Genomic DNA, 21,261 nt, shown 5'->3' on the forward strand with positions numbered 1-21,261 from the left:
CTGAGACGACCCAGAGGGATGGTACGGGGAGGGAGGAGGGAGGGGGGTTTGGGATGGGGAACACGTGTATACCTGTGGCGGATTCATGTTGATGTATGGCAAAACCAATACAATATTGTAAAGTAATTAACCTCCAATTTAAATAAATTTGTATTTTAAAAAAAACACAGAAATTCAGTTGTGTGTAGAAAAATAAAGTCACATTTCTTACACACATGAATCTGGGGATCAGAATTAAACCCTGCTTTTTGTATAAAAAGGAAAAATTCCATTTGATAATGTCTAGTCAAGAATGGGCACTTCTCTGTCCTGCAAAGATCAGAATGCACTTAAACTCAAGCCAATACAAAGAAGGGTTTGTTGAAAGGATATACAAAAATCTCTTAGAAACCAAGGGCAAAGAAGTATAGCTGGGTCCTTGGAAAGTGGAAAATGAAGTGTGTGTGTGTTTTTTTTTAACTGTCTCTAAGTGGCTACATGAGGGCTTTCATGTCTCCCTGAGTGCCCTTCCCCTCTCTTTTAATTTCTTGCTTTGCATGCCATGCCCCCCACCCCCTAACCTGGACAATCTGTGTTGGCCCCATCCCAGATCTCTTACTAAGTTACCTACTAAGGAGTTCACAGTTCAGTGTCTGCGCAGCAAGAATCTGATTGACTCTCCTTAATCAGGTATCTACCGTTGGTCCAATCACTGGCTGGCTATTAGTGAAGAATCACAAGCCACATTCAGAGCATCAAGGGCAGGGATGCCATATCAGATGTTCATGGTGATCAGAAAGAGGTTATCTTGTCAACTTGGGTTGTTCCTGGTTAGTACAGTGGTTTAGAGGATGTTCTTTGATGTCCAACAGACTGCATTCAAATCTCAACTCTGCTTATAAAATGCAGTACTGGTAAAATTACTTGATTTCTCCAAGTCTTGGTGTCTTCGTTAATAAAATGGGAATGATCATTTTTATCCTAAAGGGGTTCTTATAAGGACTACAAGATCCAGTTCATTTAAGGAATTCAGGCTGGTATCTGGTGCTTCATAAATACCCTATGAGTTCCAGATACCATCAATTCTATTATTAGTGATTATAAACCATATAAATTATACAGTCATGAAATGTTGACACATTATATGATAAACACTTACCTGCATTCAAGGTAATTAGTATGTGTTTGGTTAAGGTCTGTGGAGTTAAAATTAAAATCAGAATCATAGTTTTATATCAAAATTGATAATCTAACAATGACAGTTACAATGATATTGATGATGATGAAGGAATGAACCTGGATAAAATTTTGTTTCAGGATTGTGTGGTGTAGGTATGCACATATATATGATATCTGATTTGAATTTTATTTAAAATTTTTTGTTCTAATGGCTTTTTTATTTTCATCTTGACCCTATTTTGACATCTAGCAATATGTGATTTTTTTCCAAGATACATGTTTCATAAACAAAATATATGTTTATATCTGACTGTACCCAAGCTGCTAATTATGGGCATCTCTTTCTATAGCTCACTATTAAACACTCATGTCTTTGGGGTTATATAGAAAACAATTTATGTTACAAAATAAAATCCTCCCTCAAAAATGTTTGCCCTGTGAGTGAGGAGGGAGGAAATCACAAACTGTTATTATTTTCCCTTAGACGGATCTAAATATTAACATTCCCTTAGCTTTAAAGATTATTTTTATGCCGCTCCTTTATAAACAATCAAAGTACACTAACTCTTCTGTTGCCTTGGGTTCTGTCTGCAGCATACCCAAACAACCAAGCTAAAAAAATGAGAAAATCAGTTCAACAGGTTATTTGGCATTACATGCAGAAAATAAAAATGTTTGAATAGCTTAAAACATTTTAAAAAGCACAGCATATAGTAAATTGATTTGAATGTTAAACACAGCCTAAGGATCCTTTGCTCAGTGGAAGAAATTGTTTCTAGGTTTTCTTGCAGTTGTGTTAACTAGCCAACTTCCAGAAAGCCAGCAGCAGCAGTAATAGGAAGAATAGGAGAAGGAGGAGAAAGCTAGTCTGATAACAACAGCAGAAATAGTGGTCATAGTAGTAGTTGCAATAGTAGTAGTTAATACCTCAGGCAGACAGTGATCTAGGCACTTGGTAACATTTACTCTTTACAGCAGCCTTGAGAGAGAGCACTGTTAATTTCTCATGTTAACAGAAAACTGAGACTTCAAGGAGTGAAGTACCTCGTGGAGGAACCAAGAGCGAAAGAACAAGAGCAATGGCTGACACTGACGGCATGTTTTGAGTTTCTTAGTTCTTCCTGTGCATGGCCTCCACTGAATTCTCACAGCAGTCCTAGGAAGCAGCCTTCTCTATTATGCCCAGTGAACACAGGAGGAAAGGGAATCTGGGAGGCTTGACTAATCGAATGGCAGACAAGGGACCAAGACCAGAGATCCAAAGCCACAACTGCAGCCTTGCCATTTATCTTGGGGTTTAGAAGTGATGTCTTGTTGGTTCTGCTTGGACTGATTTGTTGAGAGTGAAGAACAGTCCTCTACTCTTAGAGATTCTCCCAGGATGCCACTCTCCCTGATAACGTGTTTTTCTTGAGCTGCTCTCTTCTTACCGCCTGGCTTGGAAAGCAGGTGCTCTTCTGCTGAGGGACCCTGATGGACCCCCCTTGCCCTTCACAGTAATAGGTGAGGCAGTAGGGTAGGGCAAGTGAGGCACTTGCTTGGGGCACAAAATTTAAGGGCCCACCAAAGAATTTAATCGTCAAGAAAATAATACTTTTATGTATTTATTAAATATTAACAGAAATAGCTTTGAAAAATCTACATCTGAACATATTATCAATGTTTAAGATAAAGACATGATCAATGTGGTTCTAGGTCATCTGGATGGAGACAGGATGGTGAGCCCCATGCTGGCTGTCTACTCATGGCCGCCCCTCTGGTCCTTACTCCCAAGGTCTTCTTGGGCCCTTCGTAACATTTTGGCCTCTCAGTCCACCCCTCTACAGGAGTACATACACAAGCCTCCCATACAGAGTCACCGTGAAAGAGTAGAGCCTGTATGGTGGTACTTCTGTAGACATCACCAAAACAGTACATCTTCACTCAGTGCTGTTTAAAAAAATGAGGACGGCATTTCCCAGTGGTATGCTAAAAAAATTTAACCTCTTCTTTGTAGCTCAGCTGGTAAAGAATCTGCCCACAATGCTGGAGACCTGGGTTCTATCCCTGGGTTGGGAAGATCCCCTGGAGAAGGGAAAGGCTACCCACTCCAGTATTCTGGCCTGGAGAATTCCATGGACTGTATAGTCCATGGGGTTGCAAAGACTCGAACACAACTGAGTGACTTTCACTTCACTTCTTCTACCTTTTCTCTCCAAAAGTCAACTAATACAGCTGTTTTAAAAAGAGGTAGTCAGTGCCTTTCCAATTTTAGATTTATGTATTGGGCCAGTCTTGGTTTCTTTTTTCTTATGTGCTACTTGGGGTGTCAGCTTAAGAAAACACTGGCTCCCCTGCCGGCATGTCAGCTGGGACACATGTGTCCTGCTGACCTCTTCTAGAAGCATTGAGGAATTGTCTGGTCCCAGAGGCCCTGGGCTTTGAGGACTCAACCCAGCATTCATGCTTTTGAATACGAATATGACTGCTTCCCACCCCAAAAGACATTTTATTTATTATTTTAAAAATATTTTCTTTGGGCTTCTTTAATCCTAGGGGACATTTGCTTGATGAATAGCAAATAAGTTTCCTAACCAGACTGTTGTTATAAATATCCATGGCATTAATTCAAACCATTTGCATCGGAAACTTTTCTTTTTTTTCTGGAGGAAAAAGGGTGACTGACTTAACCTCAACATTTGGGACATGATTTTCCCTAAAATAACCACAACATCCATCATTTTTTTTTCCTGCTGGTGTGTCAATTTTTTAATGAGAGTCTGGGTCCCTCCAGTACCTTTGGTCTCCATGGTAACAATTCTACTTGTTTATTTTGGCTTACTGAAATAAAACACTGAGGAAAAGGTCAGTGACTCATTTTTGATTGGGGGTTACTCTAATTAGAGGATGATTATTTAAAAGCTGATCACTAACACAAAGTTACTATGTGTGTAGAAATAAGATCCACAGCAAGTATTTTAAATGACAAATTGTAAAACTTTTAGACAGTTGTTTCCAAACTCTGCCTGTTTATTCACAGGTGCAGGTGTTTTTAAGATTATTATTGTTTCACCCATGTATAACTAACTTTGACTTCCTGCCATTCCCTCCTGGTACCAGGATCTGAGTAATGCATTAAGTAATGGATTAAAGTGTCTAGAGTGACTAATGCAGTTATAGGAGTCTGTTTGGACCTATGGTCTATACATCTGAGATGAACTGAATCAATACAGTAAAGTCTTTCTGAGGTGGCTGCATTGCTGGAGTTCCAGCCTTTTTTATTTTTGTTGGAGTATAATTGGTTTATAATGTTGTGTTAGTTTCTGCTATACAAAGAAGTGAATCAGCCATATGTAAACATATATCCCTCCCTCTTGATCTCCCCTCCCCCCACCATCCCACCCCTCTCGGTCAGCCCAGAGCAGCTAGCTGAGCTTCTGTGCTGTGCAGCAGCTTCGCACTGTCTGTCTGTTTTGCGCACGGTCACGTGTATCTGTCAGTGCTGCCCTCTGAACTCGTCTCACCCTTTGCTTCCCCTCTCTGTGTCCACTGTCCGCTGTCTACGTCTGCGTCTCTATTCCTGCCCGGCAAACAGGAGTTTTAGTCTTGTCATCTCCTCTGTCTCTTCAAGTTGGGTTTTGAATCGGTGAGAAGGGACCTGCCATTGCTTTCTGATTGTTGCCTTGGGTTGCCACTGTTTGATTTAGCATGCCTCTCTTTCCTCACCTCTAAAAGGGGAGCGACAGAGAGTCTGCATCATACTGTGTATGAGGGGATTGATAATAAGAATAATGACGAATGCCTGGCGTTTAGCAAAGTGCAGGCTCTTAGTAAACACAAAGTTAATGTTGGCTGTTAAATTACTCTTTACTTTCATTATTAGATCAGCCCTCTGGCCTTTGGATTGAGCTCCTTGTTCACAATTAATTTAAGGCACATGAAATGTTCACTTTAAGAAGCAAGAAATCATTCTGAACAGTGAGGATATGTTTGTCTGTGAGGAATTTTACTCCCCTGAGTCTCCATGAAGCTGCTTTAACTCTCTCCCATTTAAGAAGAATGGGGTATTTTCTCCTCTTGAACCCAGGCTCTTGTGGACTGGCTGCTAGGCCTAAGGGCAAGGCTCAGGGGAGAACCTGGCCTTGGTGCCTGCAGTGGTTGAATCTCGATCGGTACATACAATATAAAAATATGAGGAACTAAAAAAAAGTCAAGCTCCAAAAGTAGAACCAGAGAGTAGAAGAGTTGTTGCCAGGGGCTGGGGGTGTCAAATGGGAAGATGTTGGCACAAGGGTTCAAACTTTCAGCTATGAGTTGAATAAGCTCTGGGGGTCTAATGGTGACTATATTTAATAATATTGTATTGTTCTTTTTAAAAACGATTTATTTGTTTGTTTATTTTGTGGCTGTGCTGGGTTTTCGGTGCTGCTTGGGCCTTCTCCAGTTGCGGAGAATGGGGACTCCTCTCTAGTTTCAGTGGGCAGGTTTCTCGTTGCAGTGGTTTCTCTTGTTATGGAGCAGAGGCTCTAGGGTGTGCGGGCTTAAGCAGTAGTGGCACATAGGCTCAATCGTTGTCTTGTCTCCCACGAAAATAGGGGAAATATCTAAGGGTGTTAAACACAGAGGAATCTAACAATTAGCTGTTGTTTCAGTTACCTTTTATTTTGTAAACTTACTGTAGCAATTGGGGAATTTGGGTTTAATAATAAATAGCCTTTCAGGGTCTGAGAGAAGGCTTGAAGTTGTCCAGAGATGGGTTGTTGGAACTGAGGCCTCACCCTACACAAGCCTGAAGCTGAAAGTGAAGTGAAAGTGTTAGTCGCTCAGTTGTGTCCGACTCTTGGCGACCCCATGGACTGTAGCCTCACCAGGCTCCTCTGTCCATGGGATTCTCCAGGCAAGAATACTGGAAAGAGTGGCCATGCCCTCCTCCAGAGGATCTTCCCAACCCAGAGACTGAACCCAGGTCTCCTGCACTGCAGGCAGATTCCACACAGGCCTAAATCTGAGACCCTCAAATTCTTGTTCCCAACTCTGACCCTCACCCTTCTTTCACCTATTCTGTGTTTATTCAGTAAATATTTATTCAGTGTCTCCTCTGTGTCAGAACACAGCATTGGGCATGGCAAAGAAAAGACTCTGGTTATTCTCAGGTCAACCAATTCAGTGCATGGCACAATGTTCTGTAGACTGATTTCCGTCCCAACTTGTCGTTTCGGTCCTGTGAGAGTAACCTGGAGGAAGTGCTGGCCTCAGCCCTGCCACCCCTGGTCAGGCCTGGGGACACTTCCTTAGCTTCTGCTGTTTCCTCTCCTGGAAACACACCAGCGAGAGCTGCTCAGTTCCTGATAGTAGGCACACGCACTTCAGCCCTAGGAAACAGCTCTTTTAACACCCGCTTCCTGTCTCAACACCCACCCTCCCATCCCCAAGAACAGCATGAAAAGCCTTGGAGACCCCAGCAGAGAGGGTGGGCTTTCCACACAGGTTGGCCCTGGGGTGAGAGGGTCCCAAATGTCCTGGTTCATCCTCTCAGGAGCAGCCCCCTCCATCCACTCAGGGGTCTGCAGGATATCATGGAGAACCCTCCAGAGAACCACCCCCTGAGGTAGTTTTTCAGACCCGTGAACAGTACCACATCTAAAACTGGAGGTAGAATGGAGCCCTGAGACAAAGGAAAAGAGTGGGAGCAGGAAGAACTCCATGAGCCAGAGTGTTTGCACAGCCACCCCCAGACAAGGGTTAGTAAAGTCCCCAGCTTGATGCTTTTCAAGAGAAAGACACAGAATAGTAGAACACATTCCCTCCCACTGCAGAAAGTCTCATAAAGCTGAATATAGTCCAGGGCTTACCATTGTGGGTGCAGGGGCCTGCTGGCCCTGATCCCGTGATCCCAGATTCTGCATGCCTGCTTTGCTTTGAGACAGAGTGAAGAACTAGGAACTTTGGGGAGCAGTTCACTAACTCCACCTCCTCAGGCCCAGGAATGGAGTTTCTTCCCACAGGTGCCTTGCTGTTGGATTCCCTGAGAGTTGAACCCAAGGCCAAATTTTGCCTCTGGTGTAATTATTCATGAGCCACTGTTTATTGGTAAAAGTATAAAGGGCAGAGCTTGCCTCTCATTTCTGGGGCTGCTGGGTGTTTGGAGCATCGCCATTTACATCCTGTTTTCAAAGCTTAGGAAATTGAGCTGGTTGATAGGCTTTGTTGGAGTTTGGGTCATTGGGAGCCTTTGTTGACAACTATTTACTGTCCAGTCAAGAATATGTTTTCAGGTCATTTGTTCAGCAAAGTGGATCCCCTTTGAGATATGGGCTCATACATGAAAAGTATATTGTATATTAACACATATATGTGGAATCTAGAAAAAAGGTACAGATGAACCTACTTGCAAAGTAGAAATAGAGACCCAGATGTAGAGAATAAACATACGGATACTAAGAGGGGAGGAGAGAGTTGGGATGAATTGGGAGATTGGGATTGACATACATATATATACCCTACTGTGTATAAAACAGATAAGAAATGAGAACCTAACTGCATAGCATAGGGAACTCTACTCAGTGCTCTGTGGTGATTTAAATGGGAAGGAAATCCAAAAAAGAGGCGATAATATGTATACATGTAGCCGATTCACTTTGCTGTACAACAGAAACTCAAACAACATTATAAAACAATTATACTCCAATAAAAGTTTTTTAAAAGTTGATAGGAAAGTCCATTTTCCTTTAAAGACTGGCATCCTCTTTTTTTGTTGTTGTTGTTTTTAAAGAAGGTAGCATAGATTTTGGTGTCAGAGAGATCATATCTCTAAGTCTGGGTACTACCACTTCTTAGTTGTATGAACGTAGACCTGTTCCTTAAACTCAAGATATTGAAATTACCTCACCCTAAAGCTGAGAATGCTTGGCTTGCTCCAGTAGAAGTCAGATATGTTGGGATTTCTGTGACTTCTCTTTGTGTGTTTGTGTGCTTTTTCAGGACATTTTCATAGAAAGTGCAAAATCACATTTACTCTTAGTCTCTTTATCATCTCTGATTACACATACACAGTGATAAAGTTCAAAAGCAGACAAGGACCCTCGGGTCTGTGCCATGAGGCTGGAGGAAGTTCTTCCTAGAGAATTTTGACTGTTGAGAATCCATACTTGGAGTTTGTCTTCAAGACACTGCCCACTGATAATGTTCAGTACACCTAGAAGGTAGGACAGCAATCAGAAGAAAATGGAAATATGGTTTGGCAGGGTTAAAAGTAGTACTCATTACCATCAGGCTTGTTATCATCTATAAATCACTTGTTCAAGTGATGTTCAAATGTGGAGTGAATAAATATTAGTGAGCCAGAGGCTAAGACTCATTCACTCATTCACTCATTCATCGGGATTTTGCTAAACCACTGCCAGGCAAGACTGTTAGAGGTGGCGGTGTCAGTGAAGACAGCAAAGTGCTGCACTTTCAGAGCACAATTCCAGCCTGACAGTACATGTGAGGAATTGAAATGTGACATAAACGTTAAGTAGTGACAAGGCATTTGGAAAGAGAAAAGTAAGGCAGGGAGAGGAGACAGAGTCATTTTTTTAATATCAATATCAAGGAAGATCTCTCTGAGAAGATGATGTTTGATCAGAGACCTGGATCAAGCGAGGGCATGGACCCTAGGAATACGGGGGAGCATTTTATTAGCCATAAACCAGGATTGTCACCAAAAAACTAAAACCTTTGATTACTCTCTTGGCCCCAGTGAAGACTTTGGATTTTAGTCCAAGTTCAAAGAGAAGCTATTAAGGAGAGACATGATCTGATTTTTTTGTTTTTAAAAGATCACTCTTCCTGCCATATGAACGTGGACCTTAGGAAGGCTGGAGTGGAAACAGTGAGACCCATTTGGAGGCCATTGGAAAAGTCCAGATGTTGAAGCTGTATTTAGAAAAGGCAGAGGAACCAGAGATCAAATTGCCAACATTCGTTGGATCATCAAAAAAGCAACAGAATTCGAGAAAAACATCTACTTCTGCGTTATTGATTATGCCAAAGCCTTTGACTGTGTGGACCAAAACAAACTGTGGAATATTCTGAAAGAGATAGGAATACCAGACCACCTTACCTGCCTTCTGAGAAATCTGTATGCAGGTCAAGAAGCAACAGTTAGAACCAGACATGGAACAACAGACTGGTTCCAAATCAGGAAAGGGGTACGTCAAGGTTGTATATTGTCACCTTGCTTATTTAACTTATATGCAGAGTACATCACAAGACACGCTGGGCTGGATGAAGCACAGCTGGAATCAAGATTGCTGGGAGAAATATCAATAACCTCAGATATGCAGATGACACCACACTTATGGCAGAAAGCGAAGAAGAACTAAAGAGCCACTTGGTGAAAGAGAGTGAAAAAGTTGGCTTAAAACTCAACATTCAGAAAACTAAGATCATGGCATCCAGTCCCATTACTTCATGGCATCCAGTCCCATCACTTCATGGCAAATAGATGGGGAAACAGTGGAAACAGACAGACTTTATTTTTAGGGGCTCCAAAATCACTGCAGATGGTGACTGCAGCCATGAAATTAAGAGACGCTTGCTTCTTGGAAGAAAAACTATGACCAAATTAGACAGCATATTAAAAAGCAAAGACATTACTTTACCAACAAAGGTCCATCTAGTCAAGGCTATGGTTTTTCCAGTAGTCATGTATGGTTGTGAGAGTTGGACTATAGAGAAAGCTGAGTGCCGAGGGATTGATGGTTTTGAACTGTGGTGTTGGGGAAAACTCTTGAGAGTCCCTTGGACCAGAAGGTGATCCAACCAGTCCATCCTAAAGGAAATCAGTCCTGAATATTCATTGGAAGGACTGATGCTGAAGCTGAAACTCCAATACTTTGGCCACCTGATACAAAGAACTGACTCATTGGAAAAGACCCTGATGCTGGGAAAGATTGAAGATGGAAGGAAAAGGGGATGACAGAGGATGAGATGGTTGGATGGCATCACTGACTTGATGGACATGAGTTTGAGTAAAGTCCAGAAGTTGATGATGGACAGGGAAGCCTGGCGTGCTGTGGTCCATGGGGTTGCAAGGAGTTGGACATGACTGAGCAACTGAACTGTGGTGTTGGAGAAGACTCCCGAGAGTCCCTTGGACTGCAAGGAGATCCAACCAGTCCATTCTGAAGGAGATCAGCCCTGGGTGTTCTTTGGAGGGAATGATGCTAAAGCTGAAGCTCCAGTACTTTGGCCACCTCCTGTGAAGAGCTGACTCATTGGAAAAGACTCTGATGCTGGGAGAGATTGGGGGCAGGAGGAGAAGGGGACGACAGAGGATGAGATGGCTGGATGGCATCACCGACTTGATGGACGTGAGTTTGAGTGAACTCCGGGAGTTGGTGATGGACAGGGAGGCCTGGCGTGCTGTGATTCAAGGGGTTGCAAAGAGTTGGACACGACTGAGCGACTGAACTGACTGAACTGACTGACTGAGCAACTGAACCGAACTGAAGTGAACTGGAAAAACCCAGATGGAAGATGATAGTTCAGTTTTAAATGGCTCACAGCAGTTTTATTTGACTCCACCTTGAACTCATCCTGAGCATTCAGCCCTCTTATTATTCATGAAACAGTTCACTTATTCTCAATATTAAAGAAACTCTGAGGGATCAGTGATCCTCATCATCTCCCTTGCAAGAATGGTGCTGGGCTGGTGGATGTACACATATGCTCCCTCCAACATTTCACTGTCCTCCCCACTTTGCTCTTCCAGAGGAGAAAGGAGATATCAATCTCTCTTCTTGCTCTTCGTTTTTTTCATGGTTTTTGGTTCCAGAACTGAATGTCCTCTCCTCCTTTTCACTTTCCATCTTTGAATCAAAAATTTCCATTAGTCTTCTGAAGTAATTTTGAGCATGCACCAATTGCATCCATAAACAGTCCCATGAGGGACATTTTGTATTTCGTTGAAGTTGGTCCAAAGGTTATGATATATGGATTTGGAATTGTCAATAAAACTTGGAAAAGTTTTATTAGGTACATGGTGGACCTGGGAAAACGTGTTGGAACTTGTATGTTATGTAACTCTAATAGCTTAATTGCTAGAATTCTTGGGACTCTTACCAATGACTTCATTTCTCCTGAATGTGGGTTTCATGCATCTGGTTGCTTGGCTATTTTCAGAAAATAGGGGTAATAGTCACATTAATGTATCATCTTTTCCATGATTAGGAAAGAAACCTGAGAATGCTTTCCTAGCAAATATGTAGACACAGTTTCCTCCAACACCTGTTCTCTTAAGTCATGAGATGTTTGAAAATAACCACACAAGTTTCAGTATCTGATCCAGTCTTTCGAATATGTACTAGGGCAACATAAAAATTTTGCTAGTGTGAGCAAATGTCAGCATGCCCCATCTCTTGCACCCCTGCCCATGGATTTAAGGAGAGTAAATACCTATTGATTTGGAATCACCAGTGGGTGGGTTATTTTGTTTCCATGTAATTAATCAGCAGATGAAAAAACATGTTTTTAAAAAGTTAAGTACATAATGTCACATTGCTATTAAAATAAGGAGCTGGAATTCTGTACTCCAGATACTTATCCACCCTACATGCTTTTGAAAAGTTTAAAAATTATACAGAAATACTTTCTCATTGTGGAAAAATTAGGAAACACAGATGGATTAAAAAACGAACCTCAAAAAACATTTCCACAGTTCAGAGATAACCAGTGTTATCCTTTTGTTTTGCTTATTTCCAGACATTTTTGTACACAAATATAATTACAAATATCTTTTCAAAGATGGATACTGCTTTACAAATTCATTTCACCTTTAATATTGAATAATACCTTGTGCTGTGTTAATGTCTTTCTATGGCATGAATATGGGTCTGCCTGTAATTTTTAAAACTCACATTGTTTTCCATGGCAGGATGCTAGTAGTGTTTATTAAATATTTCATTATCTCTTTCCTCTTCTGAATTGGACTACAACTTGATTAACCAGTCTTCCTTACTTAGGACATTTATTGAGTGCTAATGATATTTGAAGTGTACATTACATATGTGTTACATATTTGGACTTTCCTGGTGGCTCAGACGGTAAAGTGTCTGCCTATAATGTGGGAGACCCGGATTCGATCCTTGGGTCGGGAAGATCCCCTGGAGAAGGCAATGGCAACCCACTCCAGTATTCTTGTCTGGAAAATCCCACAGACAGAGAAGCCTGGTTGGCTATTGTCCATGGGGTCGCAAAGAGTCGGACACGACTGAGCGACTTCACTATCTATCTATCACTACCTATCTATCTTACATATGTATTTATTTCATTTATTTAACTTGCTTCCAATTTCTTAACATTACTGACAGTGATCACTTTTTATGTACATTTCTGTATGATTCAGTTCAGTTTAGCCACTTAGGTGTGTCCAATTCTTTGCGACCCTATGGACTGCAACACGCCAGGCCTCCCTGTCCATCACTAACTCCCAGAGTTTACTCAAACTCATGTCCATTGAGTCAGTGATGCCATCCAACCATCTCATCCTTTGTTGTCCCCTTCTCTTCCTGCCTTCAATCCTACCCAGCATCAGGTCTTTTCCAATGAGTCAATTCTTTGCATCAAGTGGTCAAAGTATTGGAGCTTCAGCTTCAGCATCAATCTTTCCAATGAATATTCAGGACTGATTTCCTTTAGGATTCACTGGTTGGATCACCTTCCAGTCCAAGGGACTCTCAAGAGTTTTCTCCAACATCACAGTTCAAAACCATCAATCCCTCAGCACTCAGCTTTCTCTGTAGTCCAACTCTCACATCCATATATGACTACTGGAAAAACCATAGCCTTGACTAGATGGACCTTTTTTGGTAAAGTAATGTCTCTGCTTTTTAATATGCTGTCTAGTTGGTCATAGCTTTTCTTCCAAGAAGCAAGCGTCTCTTAATTTCATGGCTGCAGTCACCATCTGCAATGATTTTGAAGCCCCTAAAAATAAAGTCTCTCACTGTTTCCATTGTTTCTCCATCTATTTGCCATGAAGTGCTGAGACCAGATGCCATGATCTTAGTTTTCTGAATGTTGAGTTTTAAGCCAACTTTTTCACTCTCTTCCTTCACTTTCATCAAGAGGCTCCTTAGTTCTTCTTTGCTTTCTGCCATAAGCGTGGTGTCATCTGCGTATCTGAGGTTATTGATATTTTTCCTGGCAATCTTGATTCCAGCTTGTGTTCTATCCAGCCCGGCATTTTGCATGATGTACTCTGCATATAAGTTAAATAAGCAGGGTGACAATATACAGCCTTGACGTACTCCTTTCCCAAAGTAAAACCGATCTGTTGTTCCATGTCCAGTTCTAACTGTTGCTTCTTGACCTGCATACAGGTTTCTCAGGAGGCAGGTAAGATGGTCAGGTATTCCCATCTCTTTCAGAATTTTCCACAGTTTGTTGTGATCCACACAGTCAAAGGCTTTCGCATAGTCAATAAAGCAGAAGTTTTTCTGGAATTCTGCTTTTTCTATGATCCAGTGGATGTTGGCAATTTGATCTCTGGTTCCTCTGCCTTTTCTAAATCTAGCTTGAACATCTGGAAGTTCACAGTTCACGTATTGTTGAAGCCTGGCTTGGAGAATTTTGAGCATTACTTTACTAGCATGTGAGATGAGTGCAATTGTGCGGTAGCTTGAGCATTCTTTGGCATTGCCTTTCTTTGGGATTGGAATGAAAACTAACCTTTTCCAGTCCTGTGGCCACTGCTGAGTTTTCCAAATCTGCTGGCATATTGAATGCAGCACTTTAACAGCATCATCTTTTAGGATTTGAAGTAGCCCAACTGGAATGTATGATTATGCAGTGGTTATTTAAAAGTTTTTCTTAAATATTGCCAAAGGATCATTCAGAAATGCTCTCACAGTTCATGTTCACAGAGCATTGAGCATTGCAAGTGTTTATTTCTTCACCTGTACATAACCAGTAGGAGTTACCAACTTTATCAATCTTTTCTAGACTTATAGGGAAAAATGATTATCATTATTTTAGCTTTGATTTCTTTGATAGCTGAAGAAGCAAAATATTTTTTTATTGGTATGTTCATCTTTTTCCTTAAAATATTTTAAATCTAACATATTTTAAATAATATGTATCTTAACTATATGTACCCACATGTACATAATTTGGTCAAATGCAAACCTTTAAAATTATCAGGTGCTCTTTTACTGTAAGTTTTTCTTTTTTCTTTGCTTCATCCTCTTGCTTCCTTTCACAACAGCCTCTCTACCTCCCAAGTAGCCTCTAAAACAGCATCACATGCATCTTTTCTGCACATATCTATCCTCCATATAATCTTCTGTGATATATAATATACATGCATAGGCATGTTTTATGTGTTTTTTATGGGTGTAGGATCATATATTATATGTTTTTCTACATCTTGCTTTTCTCACTCAACAATATCTCATTTGAAAATCCTCCAAGTCATCTGGTAGAGCTCCAACTCATTATTTTTAACGACTGGAATTTTTTAAAAGTCATTCTCCTATTGGTCAACATTGCTTTTTTTTCTAGTTCTTTTTTTTTTCCTACCATGACTAACCATGCTGCAACCAATATCTTTTTACATACATCTTTGTAAAGAAATGCTTTTATTTTATTGGAATATCCATGAATATTATTGCTGGGTGGGTCTGTGAGTATGTGTTTTAATTATAATACATGATGCCAGATTGCTTTTGCCAAAGGATGTAACACTTCATATTTCCACCAGCAATATATGTGAGAGAATACTTTTCATTATATCCCAGCCAGCAATAGATATTGTGGCTCTTTGTAATTTTTGTTACTCTGATGGGTATAAAGTGATAATCACTTAGTTACTGTAATCTGCATATTTATGGTTACTCCTTGTGAATTTGTATATCTTTTCATTTGTACCTTACCACAGGATTTATTTATCTGAGTTATCTTTGCCCACTATTTTATTTGGTTACCTCTCTCTTTCTTGTCAATTTGTAAAATATTTTTGCATATTATTAACTTAAAATTTTATCATCTGTGTTACAAATATTTTTTCCACATGTATTCTTAGTACATTATATTTGTATATGAGATTCATTGTTATACAAAAGCTTTTCATTTTTATTTAGTCAAATGTATCACACTTTAGCTTCTGAATTTCTAGTCAGAGTTAAGAGTCGTGAATTCTAGACAATACTGAATTGTGAAGTCTCAGATTTTCATGTTTATCTCCTTCTAGATATGTATCTAGGATATTAGTACCAAACATTTTTCTTCCAGTTTTATTGAGGTGTAATAGACATACAACACTGTGTAAGGGTATAGAATGATGATGTGAGTTATATACCCCATGAAATAAGTTAGTGAACATCCATCACAATAAGTTAGTGAGCATCCATCATCTCATACAGATATAAAATTGAAAAAATAATCTTTTTTCCCTTGTGATGAGAGCTCTTAGGATTGACTCTCATAAAAATTTTCATGTGTAACATACATCAGTGTTAATTATATTAATTGTATTATACATTACATAGCCAGTAATTATTTATTTTATATCTGGAAGTTTGTACCTTTTGACCTTCATCCAATTCCCCCCTCTTCCCACTCTTGCCTCTACTAACTAAAAATCTGATCTCTTTTTGTATGAGATATTAGTATCTCATATGCTAATATTAGGATATTAATACCAGTCATTAAATAATCTAAAATTTTTCTATTAAAAATGTACCAGGTTTATATTAACTCATCTACACTGGGATTTATTTCTGAAGATCTACCATGTTTTACTGCTCCATTTACTTGCTCCTATTGGATTATAATGACTTTATGATATATTCTGATAATTGTTAAGGCAAATCTTCTCATATCATTTTTTCATATTTTTCTTAAGTATATATTTTTTCACATACAACTTTAAAATCATGTATCTAATTAAAAATTTATTGGGATACTCACTGAAATTTCATTTAATTTGTAGATTAATTTTTGGAGAATAACACATTTTTCTGTTATTCCCTTATAAGAGATGGAATGCATCTTCATATTTTCATAATTACATATTTTAATAAGATTCTATTTATCCTGTGACTTTTTAATTAAATTACTTAAAAGTATTTTATGGTTTTTGTCACTATTGTAAAAAGATTGGACTTTTCAGTTCTTGATGTTAATTGTTAGAAAAAAGCTGTTAGAATTCTACCAAAAATTTAGAGAAGAGCTAACACCTACCCTACTCAAACTCTTCCAGAGACTGCAGAGGAAAGTAAACCTCCAAACTCATTCTATGAGGCCACCATCACCCTAATACCAAAACCTGACCAAGATGCCCCCCAAAAATAAAACTACAGGCCAACATCACTGATGAACATAGATGCAAAAATCCTTAACAAAATTCTAGCAATCAGAATCCAACAACACATTCAAAAGATCATACATCATGATCAAGTGGGCTTTATCCCAGGGATGCAAGGATTCTTCAATATCTGCAAATCAATCAGTGTAATACACCACATTAACAAATTGAAAAAATAAAAGCCATATGATTATTTCAATGCTACTGCTAATGCTAAGTCGCTTCAGTCATGTCTGACTCTGTGCAACCCCATAGACGGCAGCCCACCAGGCTCCCCCATCCCTGGGATTCTCCAGGCAAGAACACTGGAGTGGGTTGCCATTTCCTTCTCCTGCAGAGAAAACCTTTGACAAAATTCAACATCCATTTATGATAAAAACTCTCCAGAAAGCAGGAATAGAAGGAACATAACCTCAACATAATAAAAGCTACATATGACAAACCCACAGCAAACATTATCCTCAATGGTGAAAAACTGAAAGCATTTCTGCCAAAGTCAGGAATAAGAAAAGGGTGCCCACTTTTACCACTACTATTCAACATAGTTTTGGAAGTTTTGGCCACAGCAATCAGAGGAGAAAAAGAAATAAAAGGAATCCAAATTGGAAAAGAAGAAGTAAAACTCTCACTGTTTGCAGATGACATGATCCTCTACATAGAAAACCCTAAAGACTCCACCAGAAAATTACTAGAGCTAATCAATGAATATAGTAAAGTTGCAAGATATAAAATCAACACACAGAAATCCCTTGCATTCCTGTACACTAATAATGAGAAAATAGAGAAATTAAGGAAACAATTCCATTCACCATTGCAATGAAAAGAATAAAATACTTAGGAATATATCTACCTAAAGAAACTAATATACTTCCCTGGTGGCTCAGATGGTAAAGCGTCTGTATACAATGTGAGAGACCTGGGTTCAGTCCCTGGGTTGGGAAGATGCCCTGGAGAAGGAAATGGCAGTCCACTCCAGTACTATTGCCTGGAAAATTCCATGGACAGAGGAGCCTGGTAGGCTACAGTTCATGGGGTCGCAAAGAGTAGGACACGACTGAGTGACTTCACTTTCAAAGTAACTAAAGACCTATATATAGAAAACTATAAAACACTGGTGAAAGAAATCAAAGAGGACACTAACAGATGGAGAAATATACCATGTTCATGGATCGGAAGAATCAATATAGTGAAAATGAGTATACTACCCAAAGCAATCTATTAGATTAATGCAATCCCTATCAAGCTACCAATGGTATTTTTCACAGAGCTAGAACAAATAATTTCACAATTTGTATGGAAATACAAAAAACCTCGAATAGCCAAAGCAATCTTGAGAAAGAAGAATGGAACTGGAGGAATCAACCTGCATGACTTAAGGCTCTACTACAAAGCCACAATCATCAAGACAGTATGGTACTGGCACAAAGACAGAAATATAGATCAATGGAACAAAATAGAAAGCCAGGAGATAAACCCATGCACCTTTGGTCACCTTATCTTTGACAAAGGAGGCAAAAATATACAATGGAGAAAAGACAATCTCTTTAACAAGTGGTGCTGGGAAAACTGGTCAACCACTGGTAAAAGAATGAAACTAGAACACTTTCTAACACCATACACAAAAATAAACTCAAAATGGATTAAAGATCTAAACCTAAGACCAGAAACTATAAAACTCCTAGAGGAGAACATAGGCAAAACACTCTCTGACATAAATCACGTCAGGATCCTCTATGACCCACCTCCCAGAATATTGGAAATAAAAGCAAAAATAAACAAATGGGGATCTAATTAAAATTAAAAGCTTCTGCACAACAAAGGAAACTATAAGCAAGGTGAAAAGACAGCCTTCAGAATGGGAGAAAATAATAGCAAATGGAGCAACTGACAAAGAATTAATCTCAAAAATATACAAGGAACCCCTGCAGCTCAATTCCAGAAAAAAAACGACCCAATCAAAAAATGGGCCAAAGAACTAAACAGACATTTCTCCAAAGAAGACATACAGATGGCTAACAAACACATGAAAAGATGCTCAGTATCACTCATTATCAGAGAATTGCAAATCAAAACCACAATGATGTACCATTTCACAATGGTCAGAATGGCTGCTATCCAAAAGTCTACAAGCAATAAATGCTGGAGAGGGTGTGGAGAAAAGGGAACCCTCTTACACTGTTGTTGGGAATGCAAACTAGTTCAGCCACTATGGAGAACAGTGTGGAGATTCCTTAAAAAACTGGAAATAGAACTGCCACATGACCCAGCAATCCCACTGCTGGGCATACACACTGAAGAAACCAGAATTGAAAGAGACATGTGTACCCCAGTGTTCATCGCAGCACTGTTTATGATAGCCAGGACATGGAAGCAACCTAGATGTCCATCAGCAGATAAATGGATAAGAAAGCTGTGGTACATATTACTCAATATTACTAGCCATTAAAAAGAATACATTTGAATCAATTCTAATGAGGATGAAACTGGAGCCGATTATACAGAGTGAATTAAGCCAGAAGGAAAAACACCAGTACAGTATACTAATGCATATATATGGAATTTAGAAAGATGGTAATGATAACCCTGTATGCGAGACAGCAAAAGAGACACAGATGTATAGAACAGTCTTTTGGACTCTGTGGGAGAGGGCGAGGGTGGGATGATTTGGGAGAAGGGCATTGAAACATGTATAGTATCATATGTGAAACAAATCGCCAGTCCAGGTTCCATGCATGATACAGGGTGCTTGGGGCTGGTGCACTGGGATGACCCAGAGGGATGGTATGGGGACGGAGGTGGGAGGGGGGTTCAGGATTAGGAACACGTGTACACCGTGGCAGATTCATGTTGATGTATGGCAAAACCAATACAATATTGTAAAGTAATTAGCCTCCAATTAAATAAATTTATATTAAAAAAGAAAAAGGCTGTTAATTAAAAATATTTTTTAATCCAAAAACTAGAACAAACTATTTTATTATCCTTAGAATGTTTTGTATTAGAATTTTTTGAGTTTTCTGCTTATAAAAGTGCACAGTTATCAGCGAAAGAGATAGTTTTTGCTTTTTCCAATGTTTTTTTGCCTGATATTTCATTTGCTTCAGTATCTACTATAATACTATAAAAGTGTTATCATTAATGTGACATGGGTCATCTTTGATTTTGATTTTAGAATTTACTGCTAGTTTTTGAAAAATTATTGTTATTGGTTTCATAAGTTTTTTGTAGTGCTTTTTAAAATTAGAACTGACTATTGAATTTTGTCAAATGCCTTTTTAAGTATCTGTTGTAAGACATCTTTCACATTTTTTGCTGTACTGGTTTCAGTGGATACATTTCCTGATACTAAGCACTCTATTCTTGAAATATATACATCCTTTGATATATTGACCGATTCTCTTTTTTAATATTTTATTTAGAGTTACTGTTTTTACAGAAATAAGCCAAACTGGCTTGCAGTTTTATATTTTGCTTCTATTTTTATTAAATTTGGGCATGAAAAGTTGACATCATTAAGGAGCTTTATATATATTTCAATGGCTTATTTTAAACAATATAGAATTTTCTGTTATTTAAAAGCCAGGTTAAAGTCAGTTATGAAGCCTATGGTCCTGGTGTCTTTTTAAATGATACATTCTTAACTATCTTATGGATTATTTCGTAATTGATTAAAATTGTCTACTTCCTGTTGGGTTGGTTTTGTGATTGATATTCTGCTAGGAAATAATTCATTCTTTTGGGCTTTAAAATATTTAAAAAAATTTTATTGGAGTATCGTTGATTTACAACGTTGAATTACGTTTAATGTTCTTATGTCATTCTTCAGTCTTTCCTGACTCAGTGGTCATGTTTCTTTTCTCATTCTTAAACTGTATTTACTTTGTACTTTTTGTTTTTTACTGTATCAGGCTTAGAAAACATTTTCTTTATTTTACTGGTCTTTTCAATGAATCCACTTTTGGGTTTAATTATCCTTTCTTTTATTTTTTTGTTGTTTATCGTTTTATGAATTTTACCTTTTATGTTTATAAATGCTATCTTCCCAGCTTATTTTTATTAATTTTATTCTCTTATTTACTAATACAAAGTTCCTTTATAGTTTCTGCTTTTTAAAACAACTCAAGGCATTTAAAGCTATATATTCTGCCTTGAGTATAGCTTTTATTTGTGTCCTATAGGTGGTTTTACTATAAAGTGTTTTCCTTTTTATTGCCTCCAATGATTTTCTAGCAGTTTATATTTCTTTTCTTTTAGTACACATTTTTGATCACCTTCTTATTTATTCTTAATTTTTTGCTTTTATTTTAAATTGAGGTTTTTAGATTCCACATATAATTGAGATTGTATGTATTATCTTTCTTTGTCTGACTTATTTCACTTAGCACAATGCCCTCAGCGTCCATCCATGTTGTCACAAATAGCAAAGTAGCATTCCTTTTTGCAGCAGAATAGTAGTTCAGTGTATATATAAACAACAATTTCTTTATGCATTCGTCAATTGATGAACATTTAGATTATTCCCATATCTTGATTATTGTAAATAATGCTGCAAATGACATGGGGGGGGCGGTGCTTGTATATTTATGAGTTGATGTTTTCATTTTCTTCAGATAAATACCCTGAAGTGGAATATTTGGATCTTATGGTAGTTCTTCTGTTTTTAATTTCTTGAGGAACCTTCGTATTGTTTTCCATAGTGGCTGGACCAGTTTACATTCCCACCAACAGTGCACAAGAGTTTCCCTTTCTCCACACCCTTACCAATACTGGTTATT

At 38.7% G+C, this 21,261-nt stretch overlaps 1 long non-coding RNA gene across 3 annotated transcripts in view; it reads left to right on the plus strand.

Annotated features, from left to right (window-relative positions):
* LOC139186187 (uncharacterized) overlaps positions 1–21,261 on the plus strand; it is a 395,626-nt gene that overhangs the window by 196,491 nt on the left and 177,874 nt on the right. The gene's annotated exons all lie outside the window — the stretch shown is intronic.

This window comes from Bos indicus, chromosome 12, assembly GCF_029378745.1.
Source record: "Bos indicus isolate NIAB-ARS_2022 breed Sahiwal x Tharparkar chromosome 12, NIAB-ARS_B.indTharparkar_mat_pri_1.0, whole genome shotgun sequence".
NCBI classification, from domain to species: Eukaryota; Metazoa; Chordata; class Mammalia; order Artiodactyla; family Bovidae; genus Bos; species Bos indicus.